The sequence below is a fragment of the Bactrocera dorsalis genome, chromosome 5 (genome assembly GCF_023373825.1).
Source record: "Bactrocera dorsalis isolate Fly_Bdor chromosome 5, ASM2337382v1, whole genome shotgun sequence".
Taxonomy (NCBI): domain Eukaryota; kingdom Metazoa; phylum Arthropoda; class Insecta; order Diptera; family Tephritidae; genus Bactrocera; species Bactrocera dorsalis.
In genome coordinates this window covers 40,913,823-40,933,236 of record NC_064307.1, presented here as the reverse complement: position 1 = coordinate 40,933,236, position 19,414 = coordinate 40,913,823, and the positions used below count along the sequence as shown (strand labels likewise).

General features: G+C 33.4%; 1 pseudogene; it reads left to right on the top strand.

Moving 5' to 3' along the window:
• The first annotated feature begins 317 nt into the window (after nucleotides 1–317).
• LOC125778641 (uncharacterized) lies at nucleotides 318–18,798 on the top strand (annotated as a pseudogene).
• Nucleotides 18,799–19,414: the final 616 nt, after the last annotated feature.

The following is a 19,414-nucleotide window of genomic DNA, read 5'->3' as shown; positions in this document are numbered from 1 at the left end:
TACAAGTCAGTTTGACACATTCAACATTTTAGACGTTTATTATGTCACAAATTTTAAAAATGTGTTTGTATGTTAAGTACGGATGAACGAACATACTGAATTCGAATTAAATTTTTTTTTTAATCTTAAAACTCCTACTGTGAATTGTCTTCATGTTTAATGTATTCTCTTTAAAATATGAACTCTTAAGTGATTGATCTGTCCACATTGATTACATTCATTTGTGTGCCATAAAGAAGACGTCTACTTTCTGACAAGTTGATTTAAGTTGTGTGTATGCAGAATAAAAGGTAACGAACACAAGAAACCACACAAAAATGGCTATACTGCAGTCTTGTTGCTTTTGGAAGACGGTGTGTATCGGCAGCATGGCAAGCGCCGCATATACTTTGATAAGTACTTAAGTACCTATTTAATACATATACAGTATCTCTGGTCTCCGGCGTATTTACTTTCATATACAAGTAGAACGTATATATATGTATACAATATTATTATATCTTAGATATGTTAGGAGTGACAAGCGAATAACAAAACTTTCAGTTTTATGTCCACAATGAGGAATAAATATTTTTATGGCTAGGACTTCCTTTGAAGAGCGCGATTAAAGTGCGATTTTACATATCGTATCGTTCAGCGTATTTCAAAGAATACGAAAGTAAAATAAAATAATGGTAGTTGGCAATGTGCGAAACCAGCCATTCTTATCAACACTACATTATCGCTGGTGTGTGTTTATTTATATATTTACATATACGCATATTACAATTTAAGTTTCCCTACGGAGAAAAAATTACAAGACGTTCTTAAGAAACCTGCAAAAAACAGTTGATTTGAATTCCAGAAACCGAGAATCATGGAATTTTGCTAAAAATTTTTAACAACAACCCCAACAACAGCTGGCTCTAAAGTTATGGCAATTACATTTACAAAAACACGGTCCAAGGATACGTTTGCATCTTGCCATTTAGACATACATAGCACAATTAGAAATACATACTGGGTGTTCTAAACAGCATCACTCTTTTTGAAAAAAAAAATTATTTAATGTGAAGTACAATCGTTACAATTGAGTTGTGAATATAACACCATTCAAATAGCCTCAACGACTTCTCTTGCATGAATCTATGAACTTAATCTTCGTGTACTTTTTGTATTAAATCAAGTCGTATGTCTATGACAGTTTGGTTTGTCGGTTTATTGCTATAGACCAATGATTTCAAATAACACTACAAAAAGTAGTAGAAGGCTGTTCAATAAAAACATCTTTGAGGCACAATTTCTTGATTATGTAATATTATGTAGAGAAAGTCAACGCAGGAAGTTTTTACCAATTCGGCGAACAGCGAGCAAAGTGAACCATTATTTCGGCCATAAAATGGCAAAGACGTACGAAAAGTTGCATTTGGAGAACGATATTTATCCAAATATAATAAAATTTGATCATTTTGAAATATATTTCCATTATGAAATGGTAAACATTACTGAATATAGTTAAAAAAATTACAGTTCATGACATATTATATAAAAAATGGTCGAAGCGACGCTTAGAAATCATACCATCCCTATTCATAAACCCGGTACATATGTGGAAGGTGCGTGTTTTCCTAAATTTTTATTGCTTATTATTTTCAAGAATTATTCAGAAAATTACTAGCAAATAATTGTCTATGGGTAACATTACTTCAAATACTTCTTATCTAAATTGGGATTTTATATTTAAAATTATTATTTTAATTAAATTCTTTATATCGTTTTAAATACGTAATAATAAAAGGAAGGTTTGAGATAGCTTGTGTAGCTGATTTTGATGAATGAAAATGCTCTTTTCACATATTTACTTATGTACCTGTGGCTTAAGAGGCGCATTATTGCGGCTTTAGTACTTCTACAAACAATAATTGAGCTTTACAGAAGTCCTGAATGCAGGAAAAAGGCTAACACAATTAAATCAAGTTACAAATATTGTTTGCGTCCCAAACAAATTGCGTAAAATTCTTATAATGTTTGACTTATTAGCATTTATTTATTAAGAGTTAAGCAAGCAAATACAAAATATAGATTCTACACATAATAAAATAAACAGAATATTGATAAGCATCTTAATTTTATTCAGTTTATAACTAAAACGGATACCTGCCACACATATAACACTTTTTATAACCAGTAATAAAGATTTCGCTTGAGATATTTTTTGTGGAGTTATATTTTGTATATTAATCTTACTCCCTGAGGTAATAAGGAAATTTTACGACATATGACTTGATATTGTTTATGAGCTGATTAACATAAATAAATAAATATGTTCGCTTGTGAGATTTCTGTGGCTACCCAATGCGAAATAATTTGATTGTAGCTCAACTTTCTGCAAACACTGATATCCATGCTGCAATCACTAGAGAATATTTTGGTCTAATGAGTTCTAGTCATAGCATTGTGTTAGCATTTTCCTGGCAACAAATTGAAGCGATCACTTTAAAGATTGTTTAAATTCGTGTTTTTTTGTCCAATATTAGAACCGAATAAGCGCTTTTAAAACTTGACCAACACGTATGTTTATTCATAAATCCTTTACAAAGGGTTAGCAGTTGAAGCCACGGTTGTAATAGTAAAACTAAGACGCTAATGTTTATGTATTGAGTGTTATAAGATATCCCTTATTGATTGAAATAGAGGCTGTATGGCCGTACCTAATGAGTTAAATGAACCCTTTCCTCGAAAATTGACATTACAAGTCTACTTTTTTTCATCATTTACTTTTATCGGGTTTCAAGTGTGCACTGAATCAACTTTTTCATACGAATTTAGCTGCATACATATTGTATTAACGTAGGAGTTCCTACGGTAACCAAAAAAATACATTCAAGGTTCTTAGAAAGTCACTACAGTGTACTAAGTTATGAAACATATGAAAATCTCTTCCAATGCACTCTGTACAGTGTGTGCGCCAATACATAAAGTCATTAGGGTGATATGTACTACACACACTCAACAAAATAGTAAGCAATCTTTTGTCAGTATAATTACTAGATGTTCATAAATTTTTCTATATTCAGAAATTTAAGATATATATTTTAGTTCAGCTCTATCGTCCGGGAATCAAGAACTGAACTTTTTTTCGTCTACTACCTGCAATGGAAAACAGTATGGTCCAGAATATACATAAGATACAAATTTTCATTAAGGACGATAAAGCTCTAAAAAGTCAAGTTTTTCTATGAAGCGTAAAAATGAATAATGTTTTCTTTCAGAAGAAAAATATGTAAGGGATATTTTGACGATCGTACTGGCGACGAAAATTTTAATATTTAAGTAGTATTTCTTATTATGCATATCACGAAAAGCACTTAAGTAAACTCGTGTGTGAAGCATCTTAACCTCTTAACCATTTTTAGTCAGAAAAAAAAATTTATACGTGATAATCTCGACTGTCATATTAGCGCTATCTAGGCTTAGGAAAAAAAGTTGTTTTCTTCATTTAAGTGCTTACCTAATATGCCAATACATACCCATATATTTTTACATACGAAGGCATATGTGATTCTTACGTCCATCGTGCCGATAACCATGTTTCTTTCATTTCCACACATTACCCTTGCTTTTGCTATAAATGCTTCCGACCACTTACGAAACGTTTTGATACGATTAAAATTGGTCATCCTGTTGCAAGAGACGTAACACCGTATTATAACCGCCTCAAAAATGCAAAATTGCATTAACAATGTACACATTTGCCAGTTTCATTTCATTCTTCGGAACAGTGAAAGAATTTTGCTTTTGACGTCAAACCTAGCGAAGAAATACCAGTTGCTCGTCACATTATTTTCTTTTTGGGCTTCTACACAAATAGACTGTCAACTCGTCCTTTTTTATGTCACTTTACTCATGTTTTTCTTTTTGTCTAGGCCAGACTAGCAACGTGCAGTTGTGCATAATTAGACACTCATACGCAGTGTACAACAATTGCGTGCAATCACGTACATTGATTTAAAATAAACGAGAAAGTATACATGTTGGTATTCAAGTACCAAATATACATGCACATGTATGGTAATAATAGCTGCAATGCGAGCTTGTGTTGCTAAAATTAGCTCGAATAAAGAAGTTCTTGGAAAATCAGTTGAATTGAATGGCATAGAACTATTGCTTGGTTTGGTTACCATAACACCTACGTAGGCATAAGGCCAAAATTTTTTAAATTTAACTATAGCAAGTACAAAAGGTCAAAAATCGGGACATTTCACACTCTTGCAACTTGCAACGATTAAAGCCAGGAAGGTACTTTCAGGTACATAAGGCTTCTTAGTTATATGAGGTCTACGGCAAGTTTTCTCCCGATATTATTCCTTCTAAGCACAAAAGTGCACCGTTATAAAAAAAAAAACTCGCTCCCTTAATGTTATTAAGATAACGAGCATATTCGCCGATATATCGAGTATAAAGTTACCCGGAAATTGACTGAAGTCGGTAAAAGGCAGCTATAGTTTGTAGCTTTAGCGTTTTAGGAGGTGCATGCATTGAACCTATTAGACGTTTATACGTTTTCGGTAAATGGAATTTTGTGGGCGTGCCATATCGGAATTAGGTTTTTGCCGGGCAAAGTACACCTAAATATCAGTCAGGGTTCTCAGACACTCTATTATTCAAAAATTAGTAATATTCAGCAAAAAGACCTTCAAAAGTTTTAGACAGTCAACAAGTACTTGAAAATTACTAATAATGGGAAATGTATCAGTCTACTAATCTTCTAATATTACAACGATAACTATAACGGCAGTTCCAACAATCGAGAGGCTTTCAGAAGAGGATACGACACAATTTCTGATCGATATCTCATAAACTGAGGAAGTAATTCGCGTATATACAGACAGACATATGCTTTCAGCTCGTCCCCTAATCATTTATAAGTATACATACATTTACTCGTATGTCGGGGATTTGTATGGGTACAGATTCACAATTAACACTTATTTAATCTGATATGAAAACGGAAGATATTAGCTTAATAGTCTGTTGGTTGCTTTTGAATATTTTTCAATTTGGGGCATTTATGATTTGTCTTCTGTTTATTAGTAGTTGGAGACTTGCTTGCACATATAATATCCTACAGATTACATTCCAAAGATACATATGCATGTTGAATGGTACTTAATAACATGCTTTAGTAATTTTATTGATTATACATATAGTAAATATAACACTTGAAGACCAAAATAGAAGTCGAAATTACCTCACATTTGTTACTAACATTTGATTTCATATATCTCTTATTAAACATGTCAGGTGCCAGAATATCAATTAGTATTTAATTACGTTATAAAATTAGGTTTACTTTGGTTTCTACACCGTTGTTATGCTCATTACCGTTTACAATGAACAGGAGTTTCTGGCTGGCAGCAGAGAGCAACCATTAGGGGAAAGCATCTTGGCTAAGGGCGAGATATCACCGGGTGTGTGTGGGTTTAAAATAAGTACAGTAGTTTATCAACATCGAAATTTAAACAATTTTAGTAATACTATATTGAAAATGTGTCTTTGTTGTTTCAGTTATTGTTGTGTTTAATATTCTCTTTCTGATTTGCTCGTTCTTCATCGTCATATCGTCGCTCCTAACGTTCGTGGGGCTGAAGCTGGTAAATGTGAATTGGTTGTAACTTAAACTTTTAACAACAAACATTAATAAAATTATGTTTATGGAAAATTTATTTATTCGATGCACAGAATCGTGGTCAACTTCTGTTGCCCTGTATAGTCTTCATGCTTTGCGATGTGGTCATTGTGGCCACGATCCCGTGGTCGGCTTTATATTCACTATCAACATTTTTAAAACGTATCTAAATGTGAGTATTTAAAGAATATTATTTACGAGGGCTGTCCGATAAATAACCGACCTCGACGTGAAGCTAGCGGCACATCTGGAAAAAAAAAGAAAACTGTTTGTCACATATTAAACCAAGATTTGGGCATGAGAAAGCTGTCCGCGCGTTGGGTGCCGCGTTTGCTTACCCTAGACCACAAACGTGCGCGCATGAACATTTCCAGCGCTCTGTTGGCTCAGTTTAGAGGCAATAAGACCGAGTTTTGGTGCCGATTGATAACTGTAGACGAAACTTGGATTCATCATTATACGCCCGAAACAAAAATCCAATCTAAACAGTGGATTGAAAAGGGGGAACCAGCCCCAAAAAAACCTAAAGCTGTGTATTCGGCTGGGAAAGTGATGGCGAGTGTTTTTTGGGACAGCCATGGAATTATTTTTATCGACTATCTTGAAAACTATAACTATAACAGGAGCATACTACGCATCATTATTGGACAAGCTAAAGGAAGAAATTTCGAAAAAATCGGCCACATTTTGCAAAAAAGAAAGTCTTGTTCCACCAAGACAAACGCACCATCTCACACCTCAACAGTCGCCATGGCGAAAAAATCCACGAATTGCGGTTCGAACTGCTTGGCCATCCACCTTTATTCACGCGGATCTAGCACCAAGCGACTTTTTTTTGTTTCCTCAACTTTTTTTAAAACTGCTCTCGGCGGCCAGAGATTTTTGTCAAATGAGGAGGCAATTCTCTTTCGTGAACTCGTATTTTGCAGACAAGACGCCAAGTAATATTGGAAGGGTTGCAGAGATGGGAGCATCGCTGGGAGAAGTGTGTGGAGTTACAAGGAGACTATGTAGAAAAAAAAAAAAAAATTTTGAAAAAGTCGCGTGCATCATGGTTAGGTCGGTTATTTATCGGACAGCCCTCGTAATACTAGCTTTTTACCAGTGGCTTCGATCGCAGTGGAGCCATTAAATAAGTATGAGAGATAAAGGGTAAGGGTATAATAATAGAAATGAGTCAATATAATAACTAAATTTTATTGCTTGGCTGAGATCAACAATTTTTAAAAATTACTACAGACAATGAAGTTTCAACACGTTAAAATATGCGTATTTTATGGAACAACAAACTGCTATTTTTTGCTCTTTTCTGACAGACATTAAAAATAAGTTTAGCAAAAACGTTTTTCCAGTTCCTCCTGGTGCGTCGAGGAAGAAGAGTCCACCACTGCCGGAGTCTATTTTACGTAAAACTTGATTGAAAACATGATATTATATTTTTTTAAATAAACTATTTTTAAAAAATAAATATTAAAAATCAATAATATTACAATAATTAAATAAAATAAAATTTCTTTTTTAAAAAACAACTCTGGAAATAATTGAGGTACTAATTCTGTCATTTGATGTTGCAGTGCTATGAAATCATAATCAAACTCTCGTGCAATTTCATTATCAAAATCATCCATATTGTCTCGTCGGGGGCTTGACATTCCAAAATCACCTAATTTTTTTCGACCATCGTAAAAACCTTGTTTTCAATTATAATTAGCATTTTATTGTATACATGTTCATTGAAAGTAATATCTGTGTGTACTTGCTGCAGTTGATGAAAATATCTTCAGCCATGTATTCTTTGGACTTATTCCAAAGAGTTCTAGGGTTAGAAAGACCACAAGAAGATAAAAGCGTAGCGTAAAGTTCCCTGATTTTATCTGGCGGTCGGCATTGTATAGCTTCCTCCATAGTTTCGTCCCAATGATGGTCATTTTCTAACAGTTGCCGAGCTTCACATGTTTCTCGGTATGTTTGACATTCCTGTCTATTGACAATTTTTAGTTTTGTAAAGCTAATTGGACCTCTAACATGATGCAACAACATGCGCAGACAAAAGCATTCAAAATTCGTAACATGTACGGTATGAACACGACCAAGAGCATCCGATGCTTTAACCCCAGGTTGGTTTTGAACAGGTGTACCATGAATACCACGACGTCATCCTTTTTTTGAACTGTTTGATGTATAATAACGGGGAACATCAGAGTACAAAAATGTTTTTGCAAAAGTATTATTCTGACAAAGGTAAAAAAAGGCAGTCAGCGTGGTCTTAGGAGGAGATAAAATCCTGCCTTGAAAGGTATTTTCATCAATAAAGACACGCTGTCCGTTTTCTAAGTGTACTGCAAGTACACTAACAGTAACAGTGGGATATCTTTCATGTAATGGAAAGCCAAGAAGCCGCCATGCTGCTTCATTGCTACTGACATATCTTCCTGCTTGATAAGTTTGTGTTCCATTGATTGCCTGTACAGCACCTTCATTACGCAGATTGAAGATCGCCTGATCGCGCGAGTAAGATCTAAAATAATAAAGTGACAGTTAACCACAAAAATTACGGATTACCTCAAAAATTTTAATAGTTTTATACTGCATGTATTTTTTTTATCTTTCTTAAAATTTTTTTTTTATATAAAGTACCCTATTTTACTTCTAATACCTTCAGATATGTACAAAGTTTCATGATGGTCGGTTAAGTAGTTTTTGCGTGAAAGCGTTACAAACAAACTTACATTCGCATTTATAATATTAGTATGATGTATTTATGTTTGTATTTATGCGTTGTATATATTGCTACATATTTTTGATACTCTGAGTAAAATTCAACATTTAAAGGAATTTGAATCTTTTTAAATCATTTCTATTTAATTATTTTTAGTCGTTGTTTGGTTAAGGTCAATATTTACTATTTTTGAAAGAGTTCTTGCTTACTTATGCCTATTAAGTAAACAAATACTGACATTTATTTACATGGAATGGGTTATATGCGCTAGCATTGTTTGAATTTATGCAAAAAATTGATTATAGCGTGACATGATTACAAACTGCTAAATACAGCTATGGTGAGTTTTCACTCCAACTTGACTGACAATCAAACTAGTCAGACAATTCTGTAAGTATTTGTATGAGATTCGACATGTTTTAGCCCTGATCTAGGAAATGCGAAAGTCTAGGGATCTTACTACGTCGCCTTCTACCAAGTAGCATTTATAACTGGCATAAGACCTTACCTCGTTGACACCAATAGGACAATGACCCGTTAGTACTGCTTCAATTAGAGAAAGCATAACGTTGTTGTGGGTTGGAGCTCGCTAGTTCTCTTGCAATGTACACTGAGCCAAAAGGACCTTGTAGGAAATGTAGGTAGTTGTTCAGCGCACACCGGGCTCCAGAGTGAGTTAATGGTTAGCAATGTCACTCTTAATGTCGAACTTGAAAACCCAATAATAACCAGGAAAACTGAAACTGTTATTGCTGAGTAATTCCCGAAAGTTCTGGAGAGAGCGTTAGAGGCAACTACTATGCCTGCTATTTTCTCTCTATTATGAATTATATTTTTATTATTTTTACTTCGCGGATTTTATTCATTTAGATAATGCGTATCTATTATTAGTTAGTTGAATTTTGTAATTATTTATATGCACAATAATTCGATATAATGTAATTTTTACATACATAAAGCTAATCTATCGTTACAAAAGCATTAGAATATCCAATAAAACCAACAAAATTAAGAAGATACTATTATTTTGGCTTTGAATTTGGAACTATTTTTCAATTTAATATTTTACACTGTATATAATTTCATGTTTTTGGTGACGGGGATTGGGTTCTGTCCCATTATTTCCGAAAAAAAATAATACACTAAATTTATTGAAAGCTCATGAACATAAATTATTGCCACAAAAAATAGTTTAAAAATTAAATGATCCGTCCGTGATTGGCTCTACTATAGAACTGGATCGAATTAACAGTTAGAGTATAGATATTGAAAAACAAATGAAAGTCAAAAAGACATATATAATTTCCCTGTAGCACTCACCATTAATGACAACGTAACTCTTGTCTTCAATTTGAGAAAAGTATATGCCCATAATACATCCTCTATATAAAAAACACAAAACAATATACATATGTCTTGGAATACAAGAGTTCCTGGTGAATCTCTTCAAGATTATTCGTTTAATAAATATTTCAATTCTGCATACTTCCGTACCCGCTACCTTTTTGTTAATTTTCTTACCTTTGAATTTCTCCACGAATATCTAAATGCAGAACTGTGTATAAATATACATGCATACACACATATGTATACTGCACGTGACACTTACGAAAGTGCTGTGACAGATGTACCACAGCTTTGACAACAAAAACCAAACATCAACAAATAATATGTGTTGACGCATTACTTTTGTTAATGCTTAGTGTAAACTTGCTTCGTTTGACCTTTTGAATTGCCAGCTGTTCTGCATCGGCTGACTGCTTTCGTTTGGAAAATACTAAACAAATTTCCTAAACACTCACATATATATAATGTTGTTTATAGTAAATCTATGTCGCCAGCAGCATTGTACTCATGAGCACACAAATACATAAACCATAAGTATATGTAAACCGTTTTTCTGCTGTCATTACTTTGCTATATCTTCTTGCCGTTTCTTTTCCATTTTAACTTTATTCATATTGTTCTTTCTTTATTTTATCGCCACTTAGTCTTACTGTCTGCTGTGCGTGATATCGCAATATCAAAATTACGTGCAAGGACTTGGTTGCGGGAATCAACAGATACGGGTAAGTATTATTAGCAATTATCCACTGGTCATATTTCCAACTCAATAAAAGCGAACGTAAAATGTATACATATATATTATACATTTAATGTTTTTACACATTTACATTCATGCCTATAAACATATACATACATCTAGAGATGTAAAGATTTCAATAATGATATTATAATGAACCAGTTAACTCGGTATTTGATTTCTAAATAATGTAAATATGTAAATACTAAGAAATCTGTAAAATTTTGCTGGTTATGGTAGGTTTGAAGATTTCCATTTCTTTGAAAATTATAAATAAAAACGTGAAAGTTCGGAAGTAACACTTTTGTATTTTGCAATAACCAAAGCCGGGGATATACTTGTACCTCACAGTGTTGGTAAAACTTTATCATTAGTGTTATAAGTTATAAAAATGGAATGGTACTAATTAAATGTAATTAAGATACTTGAGGGAGAGATGATTTGTGATATAGGTGATGTGTAGACGAAGTAGCAAATACGAGAATATGAAGGCGCGTAAAAGAAAATATAAAATTTAATTTCTTATATTTACTGATTTCACTGTTATGCGTTGCCCACAAACAAAAGCGTTTAAAATAAAGTTAAATTATTTTCTTTTCATCCCACAGACCGAAGTGGTGATGCAATCAGCTGATGGCCGAGCTGGCTCGAGTTAGAATTATCTGCATGCAACGAAAATACAAAAATCCATCGTCAGTCCTTACATAACAACAAATCCAGACACGCATATTTCGACGATACACGAGGAGATGGACCAAAATCATAAAATGCCTGCAAGTTCAAGTAATCAAGGGGGTTTCCTTAAAGTTAATTAAGTTATATATGGACATATGTATATGTATAAGAGGTGTGTTCCAAAGTAAACAGGACTGATGCGTCAGAATCTGCTATATTTATCGACTGTCCAGTGAGAATTTCATGACATTTCATAGATTAGAAGTGAAGTTATTGCGTTTTAAGTGTCAGTATGTTTGTATATCGCTGCGAAAATGAGCTTCGAACAAAGAGCCAACATTAAATTTCGTTTTAAAGTTGGTAAAACTCTTACCGAAACAAGTTTATGGCGATGATTGTCGATTGCCTATCCCGTATAAGAGTGCACGAGTGGTTTCAACGTTTTGAAAGTGGTCGTGAGGACATAAATGACAATCAATATGTGGACCAATCAAAATCAAACACCGGAAATTCCATCCAAACTGTGCGTGAATTCATCAAAAATCAGCCGAAATCATCATTGAAATTCATAGAAATCTAAATAAATATCGATTTATCGTATTTTGACCGAACATTTGGGATTACGACCAAAAATTACTCAGAATTCAACATTCGAAGGACGAATATTTGACCAAAAATCACATTTTATCCATTAGCCACTCCCCGTATTCACCTGATATGGCACCGTGCGACTTCTTCCTTTTCGGAAAAATGCATTTTTCCATGAAATGAAAGAGTTATGCAGACGTAGAGGCCATTCAAAAGGCTTGCATCGGTATACCGACGGCCATACCGGCCCATGAGCTAAAGCACTCGTTCGACATGCTTTTGGACCGAGCAAAAAGCTGTAATGAAGCAAAAGGAGACTATTTTGAATAAAATAAATTGATTTTGTCAGAAAAACTATTTGTTCTGGTTTTTTTAAGTCTTATTTACTTTGGAACACACCTTGTACATCGAAGTGATCAGGCAGCGGTTGCGAATTCGGTTGTTTGAGGTTTAATGTTTTTAATATATACATATTTATATTATAAAGGGTGATTTTTTAAGAGCTTGATAACTTTTTAAAAAAAAAAAACGCATAAAATTTGCAAAATCTCATCGGTTCTTTATTTGAAACGTTAGATTGGTTTCATGGACATATTTACTTTTGAAGATAATTTCATTTAAATGTTGACCGCGGCTGCGTCTTAGGTGGTCCATTCGGAAAGTCCAATTTTGGGCAACTTTTTCGAGCATTTCGGCCGGAATAGCCCGAATTTCTTCGGAAATGTTGTCTTCCAAAGCTGGAATAGTTGCTGGCTTATTTCTGTAGACTTTAGACTTGACGTAGCCCCACAAAAAATAGTCTAAAAGGCGTTCAAATCGCATGATCTTGGGTGCCAACTTACGGGTCCATTTCTTGAGATGAATTGTTGTCCGAAGTTTTCCCTCAAAATGGCCATAGAATCGCGAGCTGTGTGGCATGTAGCGCCATCTTGTTGAAACCACATGTCAACCAAGTTCAGTTCTTCCATTTTTGGCAACACCAAAAGTTTGTTAGCATCGAACGATAGCGATCGCCATTCACCGTAACGTGCGTCCAACAGCATCTTTGAAAAAATACGGTCCAATGATTCCACCAGCGTACAAACCACACCAAACAGTGCATTTTTCGGGATGCATGGGCAGTTTCTTGAACGGCTTTCTGGTTGCTCTTCACACCCAAATGCGGCAATTTTGCTTATTTACGTAGCCATTCAACCAGAAATGAGCCTCATCGCTGAACAAAATTTGTCGATAAAAAAAATTTCGAACCGAACACTGATTTTGGTAATAAAATTCAATGATTTGCAAGCGTTGCTCGTTAGTAAGTCTATTCATGATGAAATGTCAAAGCATACTGAGCATCTTTCTCTTTGACACCATGTCTGAAATCCCACGTGATCTGTCAAATACTAATGCATGAAAATCCTAACCTCAAAAAAATCACCCGTTATATGAGCTGCAAGTATCACCGAATTAAACGGTTGAAACCATTTATTTCCAAAATATGCTTTGCGGCTGTCATTTATACTATTAAATTTGAGCTATTCGACCGCTTGTCACATAATTGATTTACGCTGATAAAAGGACTCATTAATCACATCATAGCGAAGGTCGAAACGCCAAATCAACAACAAACGGTACTGATATTGCGTTTATATGGTGTATACAACCGTATAACGGACACTTATATATAAATTTAGATATAAACGTCCATCAACAAAAGTTGGCCACATCCCTTGCCGCAAACTATTTGCCGCTTTTGCAGTGATTTGCTTTGTTGTTTGGGAAAAAGTTGCGTGCGAAAGAGGCACGTACCAAATCGCCCGCAGAAATTTAAAGTGTGGTCATGACAGATTGCCAGTATCCTTCCGAAGTATTAACTAGAGCAATTTTCAAATATGTTTTTGCGTTTGAGCTCGTAAATATGTGTTAGTATTTATTTTGCGAAAATTTTATGGCTAAAGTTTAAGTTGTTGTTATTATAGCCAACGTTAAACATTTACATAAACCTGCAAATCATATTGAATATGCGAATTACAAATGCGAGTATATTTTCTGAAAGTATATTAGTATATACATAGATTATATTAATACCGTAATAACGAAATAGACTTATTAATGTGCGCAGTGCGCCACATCGATATGACGATATCAGTTCAGTAGTGAGATTAAGTCAGTCCGTAATCTCATAAAATTTTATTTTTTCGAAAATCATCGATTATTGTTCACTGAAAACTTATAAAACCACCGAAAATTCACGTAGCAGCACTGATTAATTCTCTAACAAATACTTATCCATTACGTAGAATAATTAACGTCATCTTTATAAACTTTCTGTTTTATTGACTACAACCTACAATAAAAATCAACAGATTTCGTCACTGTTTTGAAAACCGAATGTCGCACGAATACAATTTTCTTTAGCAAATATGGGGTTAATTAAGATTATTTCACTCAGTGCTGTTTTAATGCTCATCAAATGTAATTTCTGTGGATAACTACAAAGATTTTGTTAGTGAATACCGTCTTTTTGAACATTTTATCTCCTCATCTTCTGGTGGAACTAAGCTACTTAATAAAGAAAAAAGACTTTTTATGAAGATCTGCGTCTTGATTTTACTATAGTGATTTTAGTTACTATGTGGTGCGATCTGACATCGGAGATGGTAGCATTGTTGGAAAATTATCCATGCCAAGTTGCGTGAAGATATCAACCAATTAAAAAAGACTTCCATAGAAGGACTTTATTTTGATCGATTAGCTTGTATGGCGACTACATGCAATAGTGGACCAATATCGTCGTTTCTGACACATGAAAAATGTTAATTTCACAAAAGATGGGTTAATATTTCGCGTTCGAATCTCTAACGGAAAGAAAAGATGTTACAAAAATTAATGGTAAACTTAATAAAATCCATATAGGGAGCAATACATATTTGTGGTTATGTAAATTAAAATATTTTATTCAAATTTGAAATGGCTTAAAGAAATTTATAGTTGAAAATTACATTTTCGGTGGAATTTTACTTACCTTAGTATTATATTGCAAGGGTTTGTAATTATTTCAAATGTGCAAAACAAAAAATATTAAGACAACAATGTAATCTCCAAAGAAATTGTTTTGATTGAATCACTATAACATATAGCTGCCGTACAAACTGAATGATCAGTTCCAACATATTGTAACAAATATTATGTATTTGTGAAGGATATATAGATTTGGTCCAACCGAAATTAATTTATTTTCTATATATTTTTTTCAGTTCGAGTCAGTTTTGGCCAGATGGTATACTGCATTTTTTAAATTAAGTTGAAATCATTAAGTCACTAACCGTTATTTCTATATACTACCCTTCGTCCACGATGATTACCTTTTTTTTTCATATTCCAACAACGTCTCCTTACAGTATAAAATAACTATTGTAGGTTATAATCAAGCCTGTAAATTATTTCTCGAACTCGATGTTACAATATCTGAGTGAATTCGAATGAGCTCTAAACCAAATGAATGGCTTTACACAAAGTTACAATTAACTTACGACTAAAAGTTACATATGTATTTTCTCCATGGGTGGAGATGTTGAGAAAACTCGAAAGCACATATTTTTAATGAAAACTGGAAATTTCGCCGCCGAAATATTATAGCGCAGATAATACCTGTAATATATAAATAAATATTTAGAGTTTAAATAAATTGAAAATGAACCCGAAATTATAAATAATTCCAAAATAAAAATTTTTACAAAAAATATTTTTGATGTCTTACGACATGTAGACATACAACAATTTGATATAATGTATGCATACTGCTATATAGATTTGTTCTTATAATATTAATACTCAAAACTACAACACACATGATCCCAAGCCGATTTTAAATATGCGCGATTAAATGAAACGACCGTCAAATAATCCTTTTTCGAGCCTCTGCCTTCATTTTTTTTTATTTATGTACTTCTGTATGGACTCACGTACATACAAGTATTATTCTCTTCTTTGACTTGTGAGCAATGAAAAATATTATATTCAGAAAAATATGACAAGCAAATAAGTTTCTCTACATGAAGCGATTTGCAGAAGTGCATATACGCAGTGGCGTACCCAACTTTAGGGCACTAATTCTGTTAACAACAGCAAACATATCAATGTATTTAAAACATTATTTCTGAACTTTATTCATTTCATGTGTATCAAAAAATATCAAAGTTTTGGCAAAACAACTTTTTTCAAGTAACTTAACCGATTCTAAGAATGAAACAGCTTAAGAAATCCTTAACGTAATTGTTCTTGGTTTAATCTTCAATTTATTTGATATTTGAATTATCTTGTAAATCCTTGTCGAAAAGAAATAGCAAATGACTTCAAAGTTTTCAATGACATTATTTTAGTTTTTTTTTTCTGTTAGGTATATCAAAACGAAAACATTATATGACATTAAAATAGCAAATTCGGCCTTATGTTCGAGTGGTTGTGCTAGTTTAACAGTTAATACTAGTTTTATAATGGATATGTCTTCAATGTCGTTCAATTAATGCGGATAAGCTTAGATGCGAATTCGATAACTTTTTTCGGCAGGAAATATATCGTAAGACTCTCGTTATCTCAGAAAAGCGGCCAATTTGGTTAATGATACCTAAAGACACATAGAAAATATTTTACACTTTACAATCTATGGAATCGTACATAAATGGCAGAAAATATTGTTGTGGTTGATGCAGCTTGTGAAAGTTTTTAGTGAATTGACTAAGAAAAGTAAATAGATTATTAGTATTTCTCTAAATTTTCTTCTAGATAAGCAACATAGTATAGAAACCATCGCTTTTCTTAGACAGTTTGTTATGTATATTTTTTTCTGAACACTTCCACTGCTACTTCTATTCTGTAGATCAACACTTCTATATTCTTTATAAGAATATTCATGCACAGAATATTATTTATTATATAAGTATTCAAATAACATTTATTTTGTACTTGAGCTCCCTGAAGTGAGTAACTACTAAACTACAATTTGTTGTAGACCCATTTACATATGTGAAACTATGTGGTTATTCCCCATAATTTTCACGTTGTTTGGAGTTTCCGGTTTCCTGTTGTCGACCTTGTTTTGTTTGGTTAGGTCTTGTGCTGTCAACAAAAAGCAGGCTTTGACGTTCTTACCTATGTATGTAGAACATACAAGTGGCAATATGTAGGTTGCAAGCAATATAAAGTACAATACATACTGAATACATTAAAAGTAGTGTGAATGGCAAATATTTCTACGCAATAAATATTTATGAATTTTTTGCTTCACTTGTTGTGATTTACATCAATTTTGTCCTGTGAGTGTGTTTGTGAATTAATTTAATCAGTTTCCTTGCAGACACTTTCTTAGTGGTCAAACATCACAATCATATTTACAATGTCAATAAACCTTTATGCATGTGTTAATGAGTTTACATAATATATATAGTTTGTGCTGAAGTAGCAAATTAGTTTTGCTGACTGTAATTGGCAATTAAAATGTTATAACGCATGACTTCAGGGCTTACTCTCTATGTACTCACTCTAACGCTTTGGTAATAATTTGCTTTAATTTACTTTGACATTACATTGAATTTGTTAACCAGTACTGTTGTTAAACATACTGCAGTTCAATCGAAACAGAGAGTACTCATAATAGAGCTATTGAGTAAAAATCCTCTTACACCTTTTCCAATAAATGGTATACAAATATTTGTCCATCATTAGAGGTTGGTGTGAGATGGAAAGGGTGTTCCATTAACAGGCCCAAAATATACCGTTAATCGAAAAGTATAAATTAGAAAAGAAGTCACGAATGAAAAATTATATATTTTGTATTTGGTATAAATGATCACAGTGGAGAGTGCATATGTTAATTTTTAATTATATTTAAAACAACTAAAACTGCCAAGAACATTTAGACTTATCGAATTTAATGATAACGTTTATTCTGCAAGCCGAAATAAACACAACTTTCAAATTGGCTAAAGGAATGGCCCCGCTTGCCAACTACTCGACCTACTTAAATGCTGCTTAGTTCCTTCTATGACACGAAAACGAGCAAAATCAGACTACAACCACGTCACTTCATTATGATATATAACACATGCATCGGTGAAGAAATCAAACGAAACCAAACCAAAACTCTATCTTTATTATGTGCCAATTCTCATCTTAAAACGGTCAAAACCGAACCATACCAATAGTAACCGAATATGGGGAAACGTAAAGATATATATGGTAATCGGTAGCTTTTCCAAAAAATAATGTATTCTGGTACATTAAAATGACTGAAACATCCTTAGTCCCATTTGTAGGGATACTGTATATATTTTCCGGTTCACCATATAATCGGTCAAAATGTGAGGAGTTTTTATGATACAAATATAACACGTTATTCACTTAACAACTTATTATCCTAATCTGCACACAATACATTTGCGAACTATTATTGAAAAAAGCTGATTGACTTTTTGTAACTTAATTTTACCTGATGCAAATAAATTTCATAAATCTCACTTTCCATAAATTTTCTTCCAAACACATATACCAAATAGCCAATAATAACGGAGAGAAATGTTTTACGCTGCCATCCTATCAATCATTGCTGCCTTTGTTCCATATTGACCCACAAAGGTGCCAGCACAGGCATATCCCAACCTATGAGTCGCATTTCATAAGCCAATAATCTTCTTAGCGTTTTAATGTATTTTATTGTAATTAGTGAAATTGAAAGCTCAGAAATTTAAAAATAAATCACGCTCAAAATTAACTTTAAATGGTTTCGCTTAAGTATACATATCTTTAAACTTGCAAACAATCCCTTTACAAATGTGTCCTTTAGGTATTGACTACTTGGCGCATTAATTTGTAAGAAAGTAAAACAGTTTTCCGCGAATTGATAGCGCATAGGAAAAACGTCATTTCTGAATACACTGCATGCAATGAATATTTCAGTATATCGAGCATAAGTTGAGAGTTTATAACGTTATTCCAGTTTATTTATTTTTAGCGGAAGTGCTGACCGAACTGGATGAGGACAAGTACTTGCACATAAATGTCAATATTCCGTCACCGTTATAAATGTGAAATTACCAGCGTTTTCTTCTCAAGTGCAACCGGCAACGCGTGGCGGAGAGCACAAACAGCAACCGAAGCAGCAACAGGATTGAATGCAACAATTGCGCATATGTAACTGAAGTAGGAAAATTGTTATTGTAAATGTACGAATATGCATGTGAAGCTACTTTTGTGCTGCAAAAATACACGTAAAGGCCGTGTGCGGTAAAAATGCAGGCAGTATTTCGTTGAAAGAAGAAGAAAAAATAATTTTTCGGAAGCGCACACAATGTATGTATTCCACTTTTGTCAATTTAGCAACAGAACTTTTGGTAAAATAAGTAGAGTTTCGCTGCTCTGTTTTTCCCGGTCTGCATGTGTATGTCTGCGTATGTACGGGGTATATTATTTTACTAAAAACAGATTTTATGACTTCAAACGGCACTTTTATACAAATTACTTACGAAGGCATTTCAGCTTTTGATGAATTTTGGGTAGTGGTAATAGCCTTTTGAAGAAAGTTAATTCACTAATATGCCTAATACACATGCATGTGTAACACGAGGTTTGGAAGTAAATTCGCACTATACATATATCTACCTTCAGAAAATTTCTGGACGTCTAAATAAAAAGCCTCTAT